This window comes from Solanum stenotomum, chromosome 1, assembly GCF_019186545.1.
Source record: "Solanum stenotomum isolate F172 chromosome 1, ASM1918654v1, whole genome shotgun sequence".
NCBI lineage: Eukaryota > Viridiplantae > Streptophyta > Magnoliopsida > Solanales > Solanaceae > Solanum > Solanum stenotomum.
In genome coordinates this window covers 41,729,531-41,749,367 of record NC_064282.1, presented here as the reverse complement: position 1 = coordinate 41,749,367, position 19,837 = coordinate 41,729,531, and the positions used below count along the sequence as shown (strand labels likewise).

General features: G+C 36.9%; 1 long non-coding RNA gene and 1 pseudogene across 1 annotated transcript in view; both read right to left on the bottom strand.

The window, feature by feature from the left end:
• Window positions 1-3,270: 3,270 nt before the first annotated feature.
• Window positions 3,271-6,143, bottom strand: LOC125851504 (uncharacterized; annotated as a pseudogene).
• An 11,717-nt stretch (window positions 6,144-17,860) lies between these two features.
• Window positions 17,861-19,837, bottom strand: part of LOC125841831 (uncharacterized) — an 18,997-nt gene continuing 17,020 nt past the window's right edge. The window contains exon 3 of the long non-coding RNA XR_007443828.1: window positions 17,861-17,934. This is a non-coding gene — a long non-coding RNA (uncharacterized LOC125841831). The remainder of the gene's footprint in view (window positions 17,935-19,837) is intronic.

Sequence of the window (19,837 nt, the reverse complement as noted above, 5' to 3'; positions counted from 1 at the left end):
ATAGGACTTTCACTCAAACTGGAAATACGGACCAGGTCGTTTGGTAGAGTGTATTAGGAAAAATAATGCATGTATTGGCCTTGTGTATTACTAGTAACTTGTTTGGTACTCTTTTGTAATCTATGTATAATTAATGCTTGCATTAGTTATATACTCTATTGTGTTTTAAGGTGTGTATTACTAATATCATGAATTTCCATGTATTAGTAATGCAATGGTTTTAATGCATGCATTAGCATGATTAAAAAAATCAATTGTCTCTCAAAACCTCTTTTTTATATCTTTTCCACCATAATACACTACAAGAAAGTGGAGATACAATAACATTTTCTAAATGTCGTATTATGATGTTTAAATGTCACAAATTTGTTTACTGACATTTATTTTACATTTGGACCAAATGTCGTAAATTTTAGCGTCGAGAATTTTTCTGACATTTAGGTAATTGTCCGGAAGAATTTGTGACATTTATTTTGTAACATTTAGGTAAATGTTGAAAAGAATTTGCGTCATGTACTTTGCAACATATATGTAAATGTTGGTAAGATTATTACGACATTTATGTGAATGTCGATAAGAAATATATGACATTTATTTTTGGCATTTAGGTGAATGTCAGTATGAGATATATGACATTTATGTTCGACATTTAGGTAAATGTCAGTATGAGATTTATATCATTTATTTTCGACAGTTAGGTAAATGTCAGTATGTGATATATATGACATTTATTTTCAATAATTAGGTAAATGTTGGTATGAGATATATGACATTTATTTTTGACATTTACGTAAATGTCGGTATGAAATATATGACATTTATTTTTGACATTTAAGTAAATGTCGATATGAGATATATGACATTTATTTTTTTGATATTTATGAAATGCCACTTACACTTTCTGACATTTAAATTAAATGTTGGTAAAACAAATTTCAAGACACTTACTTGGGACAGTTATAAAATGTCACACTGAAATTGCTGACACTTTAGTTAATGTCAACAAATGCTATTATTGAATGTCATAAAAATTGGTGACATTATTTTATATTTTGCTAAATGTCATATTAATATTCTAATGTCGCTACCAAGTTCCTTAAACATCCCAGAAAAATCTATATATAGTTTTTCTCAAGACACAAATACATACAAACAATCTGTGCATTCAAAACTATCTTCTTCATGATAAGAAAGAAATACTATATAAAGCATTCTCGCATTTATTCTTTGAATGTAGTGTGACCAAGAATATATGGAATTGTATGCTACAATGGTTGGGGCACAGAAGACAAATACAAGACTGGGAAACTAAGGTGAATTGGATGAGCCAGATTGCAAGACAAAGAGGTGGTGTTGCTGAAATCACAAGTTTTGTGTTTTTTATGGTTGTGAAGGTGATTTTGATGCCAATGCCAAAGATGGGGAGATATTTGGTGGTCCAACAAGTATAGAGGAAACTCAATTTGATATCTTATATCTATATAAATACAACAAGACATAGAGCAAGAGGATCAGACTTGTATTTGTAATACTGAGAAGGTATTAGTCTTCAGACAAAATCTAAAAGTATAGCTAATGATTTTATGTCAAAGAATGGAGTTCCTGCAAATCATCTATCAACATAGGACATCAGGTAAAGATTTTAACTTTGATAAAGTGCTACAAGCCTGTATTATGACGATTCATCATAAATTGAAGCATGAAACTAGCAATGTGCTCTTGGTGAACTAATCATCATGTTTGATATAGTTCTCGGTGGACTACATTCTTGGTGACAACCCAAGAGCAACAAGTTACATGGTGGGATCTGGAAACAATAACCCAAGACAAATACACCACAGAGCTTCCTTCATTGTCTCGTTCAAGGTTAATCCTAGTTTTGTTAGCTGTCGGGCAGGCTATGCTACCTGGTATAGTAGAAAGGCGAGCGATCCTAATCTCCTTACTGGTGCTCTTATTGGTGGACCTGATGCTTATGACAACTTCACTGATCAAAGAGATAACTATGAGCAAACTAAGCCTGCCACTTACAACAATGATCCGTTGATCGGTGTGTTGGCAAGACTTCATACTGGTCACAGCGGTTACAATCAGCTCCTCCCAGGTACATTTTAGTGAATTAACATCATTAAATGAGTATTCCGAAGATTCATCATAAAATGACTAGTTTTAGCCGTCCACCTACTACAACTTGCTTGGGATTGAGCCGTAGTAGTTGTTGTAGTACTAAAATCTTCGTATAACTCATTTAGTCTCAAGTTCTAACCTGTAATAGAGAAAATCCACTCAATGACACATCCAGTGCGCTAAATTTTACTAGACAAGGAATTCTTACTCTTCTAAATGGTTCTGTCAGAGTAATTTGGTCCTCCGATTCCACTAGACATGGGCAAAATCCAGTAGCACAACTCTTTGATTCAGGTAATCTTGTTGTTCGAGATGCAGCCGAGGATAAGCCTCAAAACTACCTGTGGCAAAGTTTTGACAATCCAGGTGACACAACTTTACCTGGAATGAAGGTTGGGATTAATCTGAAAACTAGTTTTCATCGCTCCCTTTCGTCATGGAAGAGCACAAATGATCCTTCCAGAGGTGAGTTTACCTGGACATTCGATACTGCTGGATTCCTGCAAACATTCATTATGAATGGTTCCACTGAACTCTACAAAGCTGGACCATGGAATGTCCGAGTCTTTCCTAATGAACCATCTCGTGACACATCTTGGAATGGTTATAACTATACATACTTATCTGATCCTAATGAATTATTCATGTATGAACTTACATATAGCTCTATCATTGAAAGGGTAGTGATGCAACTAAATAGATAACTAATAGACAGATCAAGACTACAATGATCATTAGACCAGTTGACAATAATATGATAAATTAACACAGTTTATAGTTTCACTATACCAACTGAAAAACAACAACAACAAGAACCAAAAGAAAAAGATGATCACTTAGACTGTTTATGTGTACATGATGCACAATTAACAGTTTGTCGATTAGTCCATATTAAACAAGAAAGAGGAATTATTTGATCTTGTGATCATATAAATGTTAGGATTTACGCAATTAAAATAAAATTCAAAATTTTAATAAAATTTTCTCTAACCTTTCTTGTGTGAACACCTGGAACATGTGATGATGGTTGTTGACAATCTTTAAGTGGGTTATCAGGAACCTATTGCAAAAGAGGAATACTATTATAATTAAGAGAAACTAAGTTTTCATCTAAAAAAGGTATTTTTTTTGTGAGCAACACAATTATTTCACCTGCTCTGATTTTAAATTTGCATCAATATTAATTCGCAAAGACTCTACATATGCTTGTATTCCTTCCTTCACTTTATCCGCTATAATTTCTTCCATATCCATTTTTGCTTCCGATAATTTTCCCTCCATCACTTCATTATTCTCTTTTACTTCCTATTTCGCTTCGAACAACTTTTTATCCATCGCTTCCATCTTTTTTTTTTGCTTCATACATCTTCTTTGTCATCTCAATTTTCATAGCTGAGGTAGCTTTTTGAACTTCCATCTCAACCCTTATATCAAATTCTCTTTTTTTCAGCCTGAGATTGTTTATATATGGGGCCATATACTAAGCTAGGAGATGCTCCTTTTCCTAGAGTTCGGACAATTCCATGAGTGTCTGATCCCATTACTTGGGAGTACACATCATTAGGAGCACTTCCAGGGACATTCAAATCAGGATACACCTCGGCAAGATCATCCATTTGTTTATTTTTGAAAGAAAGGTAAAGTAATGAGAAGTTTTTTTTAAAAAATTGTAATAGAAATAAAGTACCTATATATTTTAAAGAGTAAGAGTTTACCATAACTTCACCAGCTATCTCATTTACTGGTTCTTTATTCGCCCTAATGTGAGTTTTTTTGAACACCTCAATACGAGTTGGCTTTACACCATTATTCATATTTGTCATCTGTTTGAATAGTAAGAGATTGACATTAAATATTCACGATAAGTATTATTTAATATATAAATTATAGAAAATAAATAGTGATTACTTTGTACATCGTCTATAATTTGAGGATGACTTCTTCTCCCTGATGTGTGTGGCATAGTCAAATTTTTTCGACTTTCTTTATTTCTCTCACTCTTTTCCTAGAAATTTGAACACAACAATATATAAGAGGACATGCGCAATCTTGAATATGTAAAAGAAATAGCCAAGAAAAAATATAAAAAAGTAGCATAGTTGAGTTTCACAAAGTGCAATCAATTTCCATACAAGTACATTTTGTGCAAGTTGGCAAACTGGATATGTACAACAACATTATTTCTGCCAATTAGAAGAAAGGGACAAATCATAAAGAACTTCTAGTTGTTCTACAATAAGAAGTATAATCAGGGAAAACACGACTTTAATACTTTATGACAACTTCTATGAAATTCTCATTTAGTAGAGCAAATGCAGAAATACAAATCTAGCACATACCTTTGCTTCTTTTGAGCTCCAATAATGAACTAATGAACGCCACTGATCTTCTTCAACTCTATTTGGACAATGAGCTAAACGCTCAATATCAGTGTTATATGGGTCATATCCAATGGTTTTAGCTTCATGCTCTGATTCTTTCCATTTAGATCCAAATGACATCATCAGTATGCGCTACATGTCATCAGTTGCGTCAGTATTTTCTTGTACATATATTTAATACACAACTCATTTATAAAATAAAATATAAAAACAAAAAACATCTTAGTATATAGGTTTTTTGTATATTAAGAACTTGATATGAGCCCATATTTTATCCTTGTACATACTAGGTACAAGCCTCCAATCTTTATGATTCAATGGCACTAAAATGCCATTTCGTGCTAGCACACCAAGTTTTGAACTCAATCTAGTTCCATCTGACCCAATAACTTGACAATGTTCATTCAATTCAATATATAAATTTTCACCATCTTTCCCCCATCCCGAGTGCATCATAATGGGACCCCTAGTTCGCTTAGATTGCTCTTCACTCTCATTAGAATCTATAAATAAGCAAAGATAAATAGAGGCAAATTTATTATTTATATAAACATTATCTAACTACATTATACTATGAAAGGAAGAATAAATATCATGAGATTTAATACCTGGAAGATTTTTTGTATCATGTGATTCATCTATTTCATTTTGTGGCCAATTTGGGGCGGTTGAGGCATTTACATACTTCCGATTTGTTGTTTTTGTTGCTCAGAATCTATAAATAATCAAAGATAAAAAGAGGCATATTTTTTATTTATATAAAAATTATCTAACTACTTTATACTATGAAAGGAAGAATAAATATCATGATATTTAATACCTGAAAGATTTTTTGTATCATGTGATTCATCTTTTTCATTTTGTGGCCAATTTTGGGGCGGTTGAGGTATTGACATACTTCCGATTTGTTTTTTTTTTGCTCAGACTATAAATAATCAAAGATAAAAAGAGGCAGATTTATTATTTATATAAAAATTATCTAACTACTTTATACTATGAATGGAAGAATAAATATCATGATATTTAACACCTGGAAGATTTTTTGTATCATGTGATTCATCTCTTTCATTTTGTGGAAAATTTTGGGGCAGTCGAGGCATTGACACTTCCAATTTGTTGTTTTTGTTGCTCCGAAGAATCATATAAAAGCTCACCTTGACTAGAATTTCTCTATCTTTTTCTTGCCATTTCAACGAAGTTCCTCAGCAGCTATGAATCCTACCAAATTTAAAGTAGTTTCTACTATATAAAAGTATAAAATAATATCTAACTATCATTTCAAATAATAAGATATATAAACATATGACATTTTAACAGCTGAATGAAGAGTAAAAACATCAAAGTCATTATTGTTCAAAAATCAATTGTACTGAAATAGTGATTATACTACTATAGTAACAAAAACTAAGATATGTTGTCACCTTCATCATATGCTTCATTACTTTCCAAAGTTTCTGGGTCAATTTCTAATCCTGGTCCTCGTTCTCTAACCCATTCAATGTCTTATTCAGTTTCAAATGTTGTGTCATCCAATTGTTGTTCAGGCCACAACTCCATATGTCCTTCCTTATGCTCAATTGTTGGTGTGTCATCACCTAAATCATAAAATCCTCTTGGCTTAAGTTTAACAACCATTCACCACTCCTTTTCCATAGGATGATCGACATAAAACACTTGTTGAGCTTGAGAAGAAAAGATGAATGGTTCATCTGATAACTAATGTCTTGGATAGAGTAGATGATTAAAATTCACAAGAGTAAATCCATGATCATCTTTCTCAATAAGCCCCTTGCTATTGTTCACCCATTTACATTTAAACAATACAAACTTGAGATTCTTGACATAATATAACTCAATTATGTCTGTGAGGATTCCATAAAAAGAAACCTCTACCAATATGGGATTTTATCTTTTGTGCTTGCATAACTTTGAGTAATAGCCTTTAACATAATACCACTATTTTGAGTTTTTCTCTTAACATCACAAGACTGTGTTAAGTATCTAACTCCATCACATATATAGCCAGTCATTCTTTTTGCTTGTATTAATGGGCCAATAGCTAAAGTTTGAATATCCTCAGATATATTTTCACCAGCCATATGCATCTTCTCGACTTAACATTCAAAAATAAAGATGTGATCTAAAAGTTATAATTACCTATATAGTAATATATGAGCAAATATTTTAGCTAGTTGATACTTACATGATTTCTAAACCATAGTTGAAATCTTTCATTATGAATTCGATCCACATTATGTCTTGATAGACGAGGATTTTCCTTCTTGATTTCTCTTATGTGTTCACTACGGAAGTAAAACACATAACTATTTAATAAAAATTGAAAGATAATTATTTAATAATTAATTACTAAGTATAAATTATGATTTAATACTTACTCACTATATGAAGTTGTGGAGGCAGAATTAAATAAAACATATATGTGAGCTTGAGCACGTGTAATGTCATCAAGCTTAAATCCTTTCTCTATACTTGATCGACGACCCTTGGTCTGTCATTTCATTAGAGAAAACATCATTTCTTAAGGTGGATTAGACTTATTCTCGACGTCATCTAAATACCATGAGCAAAATGTTATTAACTCGTCTATCCAACGTCCCTCTGCAATCGCACCTTCTGGATAACGTCTACTCCTTACGTAGTTTTTAAGACAAAGCAAGAACCTAAAATAGACAATTAATAGAATACAAATACAAATTCTTGTAAGTATGATAAAAAAAAATAACAAAATGATACCGTTCGATAAATCACATTGAGCAATATTGTGAAGGTCCTCCCAACATTGCTTCTTCAACTAAATGGATAAGTAGATGTTCCATGATATCAAAGAAAGATGGAAGAAATATTCTCTCCAAATGAGATAGAGTTATTGCAACTCGATCTTGGAGTTTTTCTAAATCACATATCTTCAGATCTTTTGAACAAATGCCCCTAAAGAAATTACTTAATTCAATCAATGGCTTAAGTACATTCACTGGCAGGAGATTCCGCAAGGCAATAGGAAGGAGTTGTTGCATTAAAATATGGCAGTCATGACTCTTCAACCCATGCATTGTGTGTTGATTGAGATCAACACAACTTGAGATATTTGAAGCATATCCGTCTGGCACTTTCACATCTTTTATCACTTGTAAGAGGATGTCTTTTTGCGTATTACTCAATGTGAAACATGCAGGAGGAAGATAATATTTTCCATTAGCCTTTTTCTTAGAATGCAAAGCTTTTCGGATCCCCATCTCTTGTAAATCTAAACGGGAGTTTAAATTATCTTTTCCTTTTCTATCAACATTCAATAATGTCTAAAATATATTGTCAAAGACATTCTTTTCAATATGCATCGTATCAAGATTATGACGAATCATATTGTCTTTCCAGTATTTCAACTCAAAAATATATGTTCTTTTTGTTCCATATATTTTGCACCAAATTATCAACATCATCCCATTTCCTTTTACGAGATTTGGCCAATAGATCTTTACCAAACTTGTTTTAAACATTATTCAATTACTTAAGAATCTCAATTCCCATCAACCGTTTAGGTGCTCCATCTAACTCCACAAGGCCATTGAATGCCACTTTATCTTTTCGAAACTTGTGTCCTCGAGATAACCATCGTCTATGAGACATGAAATAATATTTTCGGCCATTTTTCAATCTTGTATATTTAGTTTTGGTAAGACAACATGGACAAGCATATCTAGTTTTCACACTATATCCTGATAAGTTACCTAAACCTAGAAAATCACTAATTGTCCAAAGCAATGTTGCACACATTTGAAACATGTGATTGTTTGATATGTCATAAGTGGCAACACCAACCCACAATTCTTTTAATTCATCAACTAAGGGTTGTAGATAGACATAAATATCTTTACCTGGTGCACGAGGACCATCAATAATAGTTGATAATATCATATATGGTTGTTTCATGCACAACCATGGTGGTAAATTATATGAAATCAAGATAACAGGCCATGTGCTATGTGAGATAGACATAGACTTAAATGGACTAAAGCCATCTGAAGCCAATCCAAGTCTAACATTTTGAGGATCTCGAGCAAAATATGTATGTGCTTCATCAAATTTCTTCCAAGCAATACTGTCTGCAGGATGTCGCATTACCCCATCTCTAGTGCGACCTTCAGCAGGCCATCTCATTTGAGTAGATGTTTTAGCCGACATAAATAGTCTTTGAAGTCGTGATATTAATGGAAAATATCTAAGCACCTTTGATGGAATTTTTGATGTTTTTGAACTGGAATTAACTAATGCACCTTTGAACTGTTTGTATCTTGGAGCTTTGCAAAACTTACAAGACGTTCTATATTTTGTCTCTTTCCAATAAATCATACAATCATTTGGACATGCATGTATCTTTTTATATTCAAGTCCTAAATCTTTAATAATATTTTTTGAATCATAAAAGAACTTGGGCAATGTTTCACCTTCTGGAAGCACATCTTTTAACAACTCTAATAGCATGGAAAATGATTCGTTACTCCATCCATTGAGACACTTTAAGTGTAATAGACGAACAAGGAACGAAAGTAGTGAATACTTGTGATGCTTTTCATGACCAACGACACTATCCTACGGTATGAGTGTCTACTATTGTCGATAATATAGTAACCCAACCAAGGGCTGGGATCGTGTACCAAGGGAGTGGTTTTGAGAATCAATAGCCAATTAGAATTTCATTCGAATTAGTCATAGCTAAAGATGTTTACGATTAAAAACATTGTAAATCAAGGGTGACACAAAAGTGTCAAATATCAAAGGGTTTTTTGTAACAAGTAGTGAAAACAACAAAATAAACAGTAAAAGATCAAGATTGGGGAGAAATTCTTGAGGCGTGATCGCAATACACATTGATACAAAGATGTTGGGTACATGCTTTCGATTGGAAATTTGCAAAGTAATAGTGACTAGGCTAAGCTTTAGATGTAAATAAGTTCCCTCTCGGGCAACTTACCCGTTTCAAATGTGTTCCTCTCACACACCCATTTGCCGCATGAAGACCAGCTTACGCCTTACCCTACTCACTCTCTCGAGTTGAGTGTTAGGATATGGGACTAGGGCTCACCCTCTCGGGCTTAACCACATGTCGACCCACTCCTTAGGCCATCAGTCTAGTGGTTTTGGTTTCGCGACCTCCCTCTCTGGAAAGCCGAAAACACATGGGTGGTTTTGTATTTGCAACTACAAATCCATTAAATTAAACCACAACCACTAGGTGAAATCACCATTAAAATACATCTAACCTAGCAGCAAGCAAAACCCAACAATAATGTCAACACATATTTGCTAAATCACACACTAAGAATGAGGGTTTTTAGCCACTCATCAAGAAATAAGAAATTATACCTAACATGATAATGAAATCAACTGGGTATAAGAAAATAAACCTTGAATTGACCAAAGGAAGATGAATAGAGAAGACCCACTTCCAACTTGGGGAAGATGAAACCCTTTCTTTAAGTCTCCCAAAAACCCTCTCTAAACTTGAGAGAAAAATATCAAAAGTACTATAGAATAATAATAATTTTACTCTAAAATGTTCCACCCTAAGACTACAACTCTAACTAGTATTTATAATTTTCACAGATTGTGTTGCAGAGGATTGTTTAGCGACGTTACTTGGGACGACGATGAACTTGGCGATCCGCCCTTTGGTCAGCTCATCGCCTTTAGCATTCTCACATTCTGGATCATTAGGCGGTACAGTACTGCTTCGCGAAACTATTCGGTGACTCGCCGACTACTCCTTTCATCACCTTTGATCCACTTCCTTTAGGGCTTCGCATGCTGGAACAAAGGGTGGTGCATATCTTTTCGGCGACTCACCCAGTTGGACTTGGCAATCCGCAAACTTTCATTTCTTGTTTTTTTCAGCCCTTTTTGCTCCGTTTTGAGCCTAAGTGTCCATGCTTCCATTCAAACTTCAAATACCTGAAACTTAAGCATTTTAATCAGGTATTGAGATAAAACAAGCATTTGAGGACACTATTTCTATTAAAATAAAGCCCTAAATGAGTCCAATTTGTGGGTTCATCAACACCCCCAACTTAAACTTTTGCTTGTCCTCACGCAAACTCAAGTTCAACCATTCAAAAAGGGTGTCTCAAACAGTGCTACACAAGACTAAATCATGAATGCACACAACAAGACTCAATTTACTTATGCAAGGATCAATTGTGTACTCAAAGATTCAAGTTGTGACACACCATTACCAAACATTTTTATGCTCGCGATACTTGCTACTTGTGCAAGTTCAAGCTCAACAAAAAGTATCTAAATGCTTTCACACAAAGAATGATTCCATATTCACACAGAGATGTTAGTCAATTTAAGATCAGGAATCAGATACAACGCTCACACTCAAAAAGAGGAACACAACGCATGTTTTTACCCATAGGTTTGCCCTTATTTTCCAATCGACTTTCGATCCGGCTTACTCAAGATCTAAAAGGTCTTTCTAAGGCTTGTAATGGGGCTGAGTGCAAGGGTATGGTCATTTAGGCTCAGTGACTTTTCCTCATAAGATGTGGTATTCTCAAGGCATTCCCTTCTTTTCCTTCATCAATTCTTTTTCTAGTGCTTCTAAGTCAACTTTTTATTCACCTCTATGGATTTCTTGGAAACCCAATTTCTTTTGTACTTTTATTCCACAACTTTTCTTTTTCATTCTTTTATTTTCTCTTTTTTTAATATGGAGGGTTTCCATTTTTACGGAACACCATGGGTTAAGGGAGACTTTTCTTGCACTTCTTGACTTCTCCTTTTCCTTTTTCACCACACCCCCAACTTAGGCTATTGTCCTAAGTTGGCTATTCACTAAACCACAAATCAAGAGGATTATGGGTAGATGATCAAGTAAGATATAGGGTTTATCAAGGTTCTTCCAAATAAAGGTAAGGCTCAAATGGTGTTCATGAGAGTTTCACACGCTCACGGGTAGGCCACAAAAGAGGTATATATCAAATTGGTTCACACTCTTCAAAATTGCTATAGATCATCTCAAGAGCACACCTTTCTAAATCAATTAGACTAACAGGGCTAATTCTAGATTTATTAATGCAAGGTTCAAAGTAAGCTCATCACACAAGGCATCGATACTTAAGTCAAACAAGACCACACACTTTCGCTAGTGTGCAACGCTCATTACAAAAGAGTCAATTCGATAAATGGCTAGTCACAACGAGATGCAAAGAGTTCACATATTGTCTATGTAACTTCATTTTTCCTCATCGTAGCCGTGCATTCATGTTCGTTCAATTGGAAGCACTATTCGAGTCATAGGTATTGACTGAAATCGAGACTCAAATTTTTGCAAAAAGAACAAAGCCACATTCAAGAACACATAACGGGTGGCAAAAATATACGAAAAATTCAAAAAGTTTCCGGAAGGATCAAAGTTATTTTGGAATTAAAAACAACTGAAGCCATAAGCTCAAACATTCACAGAAACAGTATTAAAACAAAATTTAAACAGACGACCCAATTATATGCACAAAACAGCAAAGTATTCACACAAAAGGGTGAGTCTCACCCCATGAAATTAAAGAGCATTTGTCCTCAAATGCATTTAAAACGTATCAACAGTTAAAATATTAAAAGACAGAGAGAGGTAAGGGAGGGTCCTATCTACACAACCTCTCTATTTGTCGGGGCCTGAATATGGGCATCGGTTCCCGGTATATCTATCTGCTCACGTGTCTCAGTCCCGGAAGTAGCCTCAGACATACTAGCAATGCCAGATCCACTAGGAGTTGTTATGGACGTCTCAATTGGTACTGTCTGAGTTGCCGACTGCACAATCATCTCCACGAGATTCAGCAAGTCTCTGAATATGATGTCCTCTTGGCTCTCGCTTAGTACCTCATCGTGCACTGCTAACTGTTCTTCGTCGATCTCTATCCCCGACTTTGCATGCCCTGCATCATCCTTTTGCACGTCTCCAGTAATAGCCGGAGGAATCCCAGAGGTCTCAGGAATATCTTTGTCATCTGCTCTCTGCATCAGTACTGTGCAGTCGGTAGCCTTCAGATAGGCTACGTCCTTCTTTAGCTCAGTTATTTTAGCTTTTAGTGTTGAAACCTCGGGTGTCTCCCCCTGTCTGCTCTCACAAGCAGTGACTCTGGCATTCAGATCATCAATAGTGGTTCTGATGGGGGTCACTGCAGTCAAGATGGCACTGTCAATCATCCCTGGGACAGATCTCTCTAATCGCGTCGCCCTAACATCCACCGAGTAGGCTAGTTGTCCCATTTTCAGGATCATGGCCTGAGTGATCCTTGAAGGCTGGGCTGATGAGGAAGCAATTGGAGCCTGTGAGAAATAGGGGGGAGGATCGGGTATACCTGATGGCTCAAAGGCCAGAGTATGCGAAGGTGCCTCTGCTGGTAATGCATCAACATCGACCTCTGGAGACGTATCTGTTGGGGCTGCCCTCCTCATATCAATCTCCTCTCATGTGAACTCGGCCTCTATGCACCGAATATCTGTGGAGAAAGATGGGGTAACCTCAACATCCCTCGTAATGTCACAAGGTACTCTAGCTCATCGGCATAGTTCAGTGATTAGTACAGGAAATGGTAGAGACGTATGTGTCTGTTTGGCTCTCATAGACATCTTCTATAAAACTAGCAATCCCAGGTCGATCCGCCTACAAGCCATGATAGAACCAAGGCAAGTCGTCTTAGGATGACGCAGAATGGACTCGTTCTGGGATGACATGATAGTGCTGCTGATGAAGCCAAACCAATACCGGGAGACGATATTCATATCCCTCTTCTCAATGGGGGCTCCAGCATCCATCCACTTTGGGGTGGTGTCAGAGATCATCGGAGCTAACCAACCCTTCAAATCATCGAGAGATGGAACAATAGGCAAACCCTAGTAGGGAAGTACCGAGTGCAGCGGTCATCCCAATACAACATTTATGTGTTCGTTGTGACACTCTACTTCCTTGCCTCTCACCATAACCGACACTGGTCGGAACTCACTAGCCTTTTTCTTATTTTCGGGACCAATTCCCCATAGGCAAAGTAAAATTCTTGGACCCAAGAAGGAATGTAAGGACCCCGTTGCCCAGTGAACTGCTCGAACTCATAATACCTGAGCGTGTCAAGCACCTCAGCATGCTTACCATCCAAACCTTCCACAGATAGTAACTTTTCTTCAAGAATGGTTCGTAAACCATCGCCTTTCAAGTTGTTCAGCAATCTGGGTGGAGATGGAACGACATGGAGTGCATGGACCACTTGAGGTGGTGCTGGAGTTGGCACTGGTTCAGTAGTCGGAGGAGTGGCAACTAGGAGAGTACTAGTGGTTGGGGACTGAGATCTGGCTCGGAGCGCTCTCCTCCGGTTAATCAGCGATTGTTTCATCCTCTGGGTCAACAAATTCTGGCTCAATGGCTACTTCTTTCTTCGCGATATGATTTTTCCGTTTGCCTTTATCTCCACGCGGGTGATCTTTCTTTCTTTTCTATGAAGGACATGATCCTCATTCATTTATCGTGATGCCCTTTGTCTTCTTCTGAGGTGGCTCATTTAAGTTGGTGCGTACCATAGCTGCAAAAGATCGAGAAGAAACTCAAATGCAAGCACAGAAAAGTTATTGTAGGCAGACTCGTCGATCCAGTCGACGAGTCGCCCATCCTCATTGGCGAGCTGAGTCGAGCTCGCCGAAGGGATTGACTCGACACTTAAGACAATTCACCGATGGTAAAGTCTTCTCGGCGAATCGCCGATTACTTTCCGTGAGCAAGGGTTGTCCACCGAAAGTTACAGTGCATGAGGGTTTTAGGGATGCAGATAAAAGGCGATCATAATACCTTTGGCGAGTCGCCGAGTGCTTTCGGCGCCCTTAGAATTCTCGCTAAAAGTTATAAAATCAAACATCAATCAAGGCGCCAAATCATCGGTGGGGTGGGGACATTAGACGAACCGCCGAGTCGTTCAGTGAGCTCGACTTAGCTCGTCGATCGACCCAACATGCCTATTTTTGACCCACTTTCTCGAATTCAATCCTCCAACCCCAGAAAATCAAATCAAAGCATGCACTCAAAGAATTCAAACAAGACCCGCACTACCCATCAATCCCGAGCTACTCAGACTTTTCCCGGATTTGCCAAATTTTGGCCATTTGATGATGTTTGCTCTTAAAAGTGGTGCTACCCGTTCTTTCATCGAGCAATCTTCGTCATTTAGTGCACACATGGGCTAATCAGACTTCACCCAATCAATCTTAATTCATGTAAGCACAAACCATTTAAGCTTTATTCAATTACAAGCGCAAAAATGACGGGCATTCGACGATCAAATCATTACCAACAAGATTTTTAAGTTAAACTAGGCATGCAAACGTTCTAATTCTAGCAGAGAGGCCCAACACACATCAATACAATACTATTATTGTAAATGAGTCCAAAATTCTAAGAATAAATTCAGGGTTTTAGAAACTAACCTTTAATGTCGATTATAAGATGATTGAAATGCTAGGTGGCAAAGAAATCCTAAGTCTGAGCACCAATCAACAACTATAATACTAATTGAAAGCAATAATCTTTAAAATGCTACTATTGTGTGAATTTGTGAAGCATAAAAGCGATGGAAAGTGAATAGTTTTAAAAATTTTGAAGTCTTTGGCCATATATTAACCGTCCAGTTCCTAGCCTTTCGGTGACGTTAGTCATGTCGCCGATCATATCGGCGATGCGCCAAATGTATTCTTACCTCGCCGAGTTTTACAGGACATCCCTTGTCTTAGGGTCCCAACGGTGGATTAAATCGAATGCGCCGATCATGTCGGCGATTCGCTAACTGGGTCTTCAGTTCGCCAACTTGCACTTTTTCAACACTTCCCTCATTTACCTACACCACTAACACACCAATTATCCGAACAAAACAATTTAAAGCAATAAAGCCTTGGGTTGCCTCCCAAGAAGCGCCTTATTTAACGTTATGGCTCGACACAAGTCCTTACTCAATCTCACTTATTGGGGTTGACCCCAGCATTACCAGGCAACCCCAATAGGTCATTCGAGTCAAGGGAAGGTACTGCAAAATTCAAGAGCAACCTAATCAGCTGGATCAATCTAGAGTGAGAACCAACCATTTGGTTTAACACTTCAACATTCTCCTGTATCTCGTTTATCACCCGGTCCTGTTCAGTGATCTTTTGGAGAATGATTTGCAGTGTATCCTCAACACTATTGTGTTCATTGCCTCTAGACTTCCTCCGCTCATGAGAAGGTATGTACTTCCCCAAACTTGTGCACTGGTTTTCCATCTCTGAGACCTTGGTGACCAAGTTGTTCAGCTGAGTTACCAACGCAGTTAACATGAAGTCGCCCTCGACTCCTTGATTCAACTCAGCTGCCTTGGCACCACTTCTTTTAGCCATTCTCAGGAGGCTTGTATACAATCAAAACTCAAAGAAAAACAAAACTAAGGGTAAAGTTACGAAGCTACAACTAATAAGAACAAGACTCTATTAAACTACAAATTTTCAAATAACACCACTCCCTGGCAGCGGCGCCATTTTGATGCTTATCGTGTACAATGACACTATCCTACGATATGAGTGTCTACGATTGTCAATAATATAGTAACCCAACCAAGGGTTGGGATCGTGTCCCAAGGGAGTGGTTTTGAGAATCAATAGCCAATTAGAATTTCATTTGAATTAGTCGTAGTTAAAGATATTTACGATTAAAAACATTGTAAATCAAGGGTGACAGAAAAGTGTCAACTATCAAAGGGTTTTTTGTAACAAGTAGTGAAAACAACCAAATAAACAGTAAAAGATCAAGATTGGGGAGAAATTCTTGAGGCGTGACCGCAATACACATTGATACAAAGATGTTGGGTACATGCTTTCGATAGGAAATTTGCAAAGTAATAGTGACTAGGCTAAGCTTTAGATGGAAATAAGTTCCCTCTCGGGCAACTAACCCCGTTTCAAATGCGTTACTCTCAGACACCCATTTGCCGCATGAAGACCAGCCTACACCTTACCCCACTCACTCTCTCAAGCTGAGTGTTAGCATATGGGACTAGGGCTCACCCTCTCGGGCTGAACCTCATGTCGATCCACTACTTAGGCAATCAGTCTAGTGGTCTTGGTTTCGTGACCTCCCTCTCGGGCAAGCCGAAAACACATGGGTGGTTTTGTATTTGCAACTACAAATCCATTAAATTAAACCACAACCACTAGGTGAAATCACCTTTAAAATACATCTAACCTAGCAGCAAGCAAGACCCAACAATAATATCAACACATATTTGCTAAATCACACCCTAAGAATGAGGGTTTTTAGCCACACATCAAGAAATAAGAAATTATACCTATCATGATAATGAAATCAACTGGTATAAGAAATTAAACCTTGAATTGAGCAAATGAAGATGAATAGAGAAGACTCACTTCAAACTTGGGGAAGATGAAACCCTTTCTTTAAGTCTCCCAAAAACCTTCTCCAAATTTGAGAGAAAAATATCAAAAGTACTATAGAATAATAATAATTTTACTCTAAAATGTTCCACCCTAAGACTACAACTCTAACTAGTATTTATAGTTTTCACATATTGTGTTGCGGAGGATTGTTCGGCAACATTAATCGGGATCGCCGATGAACTCGGTGATCCGCCCTTTGGTCAGCTCATCGCCTTCAGGGTCTTGCCTTTAGCATCCTCGCATTCTGGATCATTAGGGCTACAGTACTGCTTCGCGGAACTATTCGGCGACTCACCGACTACTCCTTTCATCGCCTTTTGATCCATTTCCTTCAGGGCTTCGCGTACTGGAACAAAGGGTAGTGCATATCCTTTCGGCAACTTGCCCAATTGGACTCAGCGATCCATAGACTTTCATTTCCTGTTCTTTTCAGCTTTTTTTTTTCTGTTTTGCGCCTAAGTGTTCATGCTTCTCAAACTTCAAATACATGAAACTTAAGCATTTTAATTAGGTATTGAGATAAAAACAAGCATTTGAGGACACTATTTCTATTAAAATAAAGCCCTAAATGAGTCCAATTTGTGGGCTCATCAACTTGCTTCCAGGATATAACTCACGTTCAGCTTCTTTCAGTAAGCGAAAGAATTCTTCGGTCTTCTTATCAAAACCCATGTTATGTTGAATTGACCCATCAAATCCTTCAGCACTAGTGTCCATATCAACAAAAGATGTTGGAGGAATTCCAAATGCTTCATGTAACATGTCTTGCATCTCATCATTTTTTATCCATTAAGTATATACCCTATACATATAGCAAGCAAGAATTATACCCTTATACTATTAAAGAAAACAACAAAACACATACTAACCTTCAAAGTCCACACAAAGAGCCCTGAAATTGATATAATGTTCTTCCACTACGGTTGCTTTCTTTGAAATCTTCAAACTGCAAATCAATAGTTAAATTTCAACAAATCAATATAATGTATGAAGGCTAGTCATGTGAAATTATCAGTACTTGAGGTAATATACTCACCTCAAGTAAATCAAGTAGTAAAAGAGAAGAGGAAGAGAGACAAAAGGTGAATCTGACGGAACAATGAAGACAAAGGTAATTGGTACATCATTACAGGTTCTTCCCCAAGACTTGTACATGATGCATCTAAAATATTGGATAAAAGAAGTCAACTAGGCAAAGTGACCAAGCTGACTAACAAATAAGACGTCTTGCATTATATGTCGGAATTTACTTGGTTCTTGTTGTTTCAATATATAAACGACAAAGCTTTTAAAAACTGAAATGAAACAAATAATGTCATACCATAACTACGTATCATTTTTCCTAGGTTTGTTGGGAGTACAATACTTACCTGTAATTATAGGTTTATGTTCATATAATAAACTGTTCATATGACTGTCAAACTAAAACTTTCACGTTCTTCCTAGGTTTGCTGAAGTCTAATATAGAATATGCCAGAAGAGAGATTTACCAAGAAGAAGAGCCAAATCAGCAGGAAGAACAATGGCAAACTCAAAAAAAGAAGAATAACAAAAACAATACAAACAATGAGAAGAGACTTAAGACACCTCAAGAACAAATGGATCAGGCAGATTCCCAGAAAAGTCACAGTCATATAGGTAAAAATATTATTACTCACAACTCTTGTATTGATCTTGTTGAACCAGATCAGTCCAATAGTCCAGGTACAGGCAAAAATCATCATGAAGACAAGGGACCGTCTGGGAAAACATAGGCCAAACTATAGGTGGGAGAGCTTGCGGGAATTGCGGTAGGTGCCATTGTCATGCTTAACATACTAATAGCAGGGTAATTAGATTCAACTATTGTTCTGTTTAAACTGTAGCCAATAGCCATGTGGTGTTCATTTTTGCATCTTGGAGTGTTCATCAAGTTTATATTGCCCCTTTAATAATTCGAGAGATCATGTATTCCTATGTAACTATATGAATATCAATTATTGTCATTTTTGCAGAGAATTACCAATTGAGAATGGGAAGGCATTGCAGTTCATTTACAGCAGCAAGCAGTTCAAGACAAAGGGAGGTTTGGCAGCTGGAATTGCAACTATCAACGTATATCGTAACGCGCATTTCAAGAAGACAATGAAGGCAATGCAAACCCCTTAGGAAAGATAACCATTAGCTTAATGGAATCCTAATATCTTACTCTTCGGATGCCATTAAGAAAAGATAACCATTCTTAAAGCATGTATCTAGCCCACATAGCAGCAAATGGAAAAGAACAGAATACCTTAATGTAATTTCTAAGTTATAAACATGAAAAGAAACTACTTAATAAACATGAATGTTTTTTAGTGAACTTCAACACTAGGTTCCTATTGATATGATTTTTATGTTAATCTAGTTCTAAATTTAATACAATAGGCCAAAAATGATAATTTNGTAAGCTGGACCACGGACTCTAACCGGGTACTGTAGCTAAGCCTGGACATAAGTAAGCTGGACCACGGACTTTAACCGGGTGCTGTAGCTAAGAATCAATATCCAACCATACGTCGCGGGAAATAATATCCAACCATACGTCGCGGGAAATATCACCAAACCGATTACCATAAATAATCATTTTAGTCCGACCCTCATATACCCCAAATCGCCGAGGAAGTATCCAATAATGAGTAAGCTAGACCACGGACTTTAACCGGGTATTTGTAGCCGATAGAAAAGCAGGGCATTATGGATACAAGGTCATAAGCTGAGTTACCGCCTATCTAAGGCTCAGACTATCAGACTCAAGTCTGCTATATCAGTCTACAAGGAGTTGATCGTCCGAAACGACGTCGGACAAAGTTCTACTGCCCAACGACATC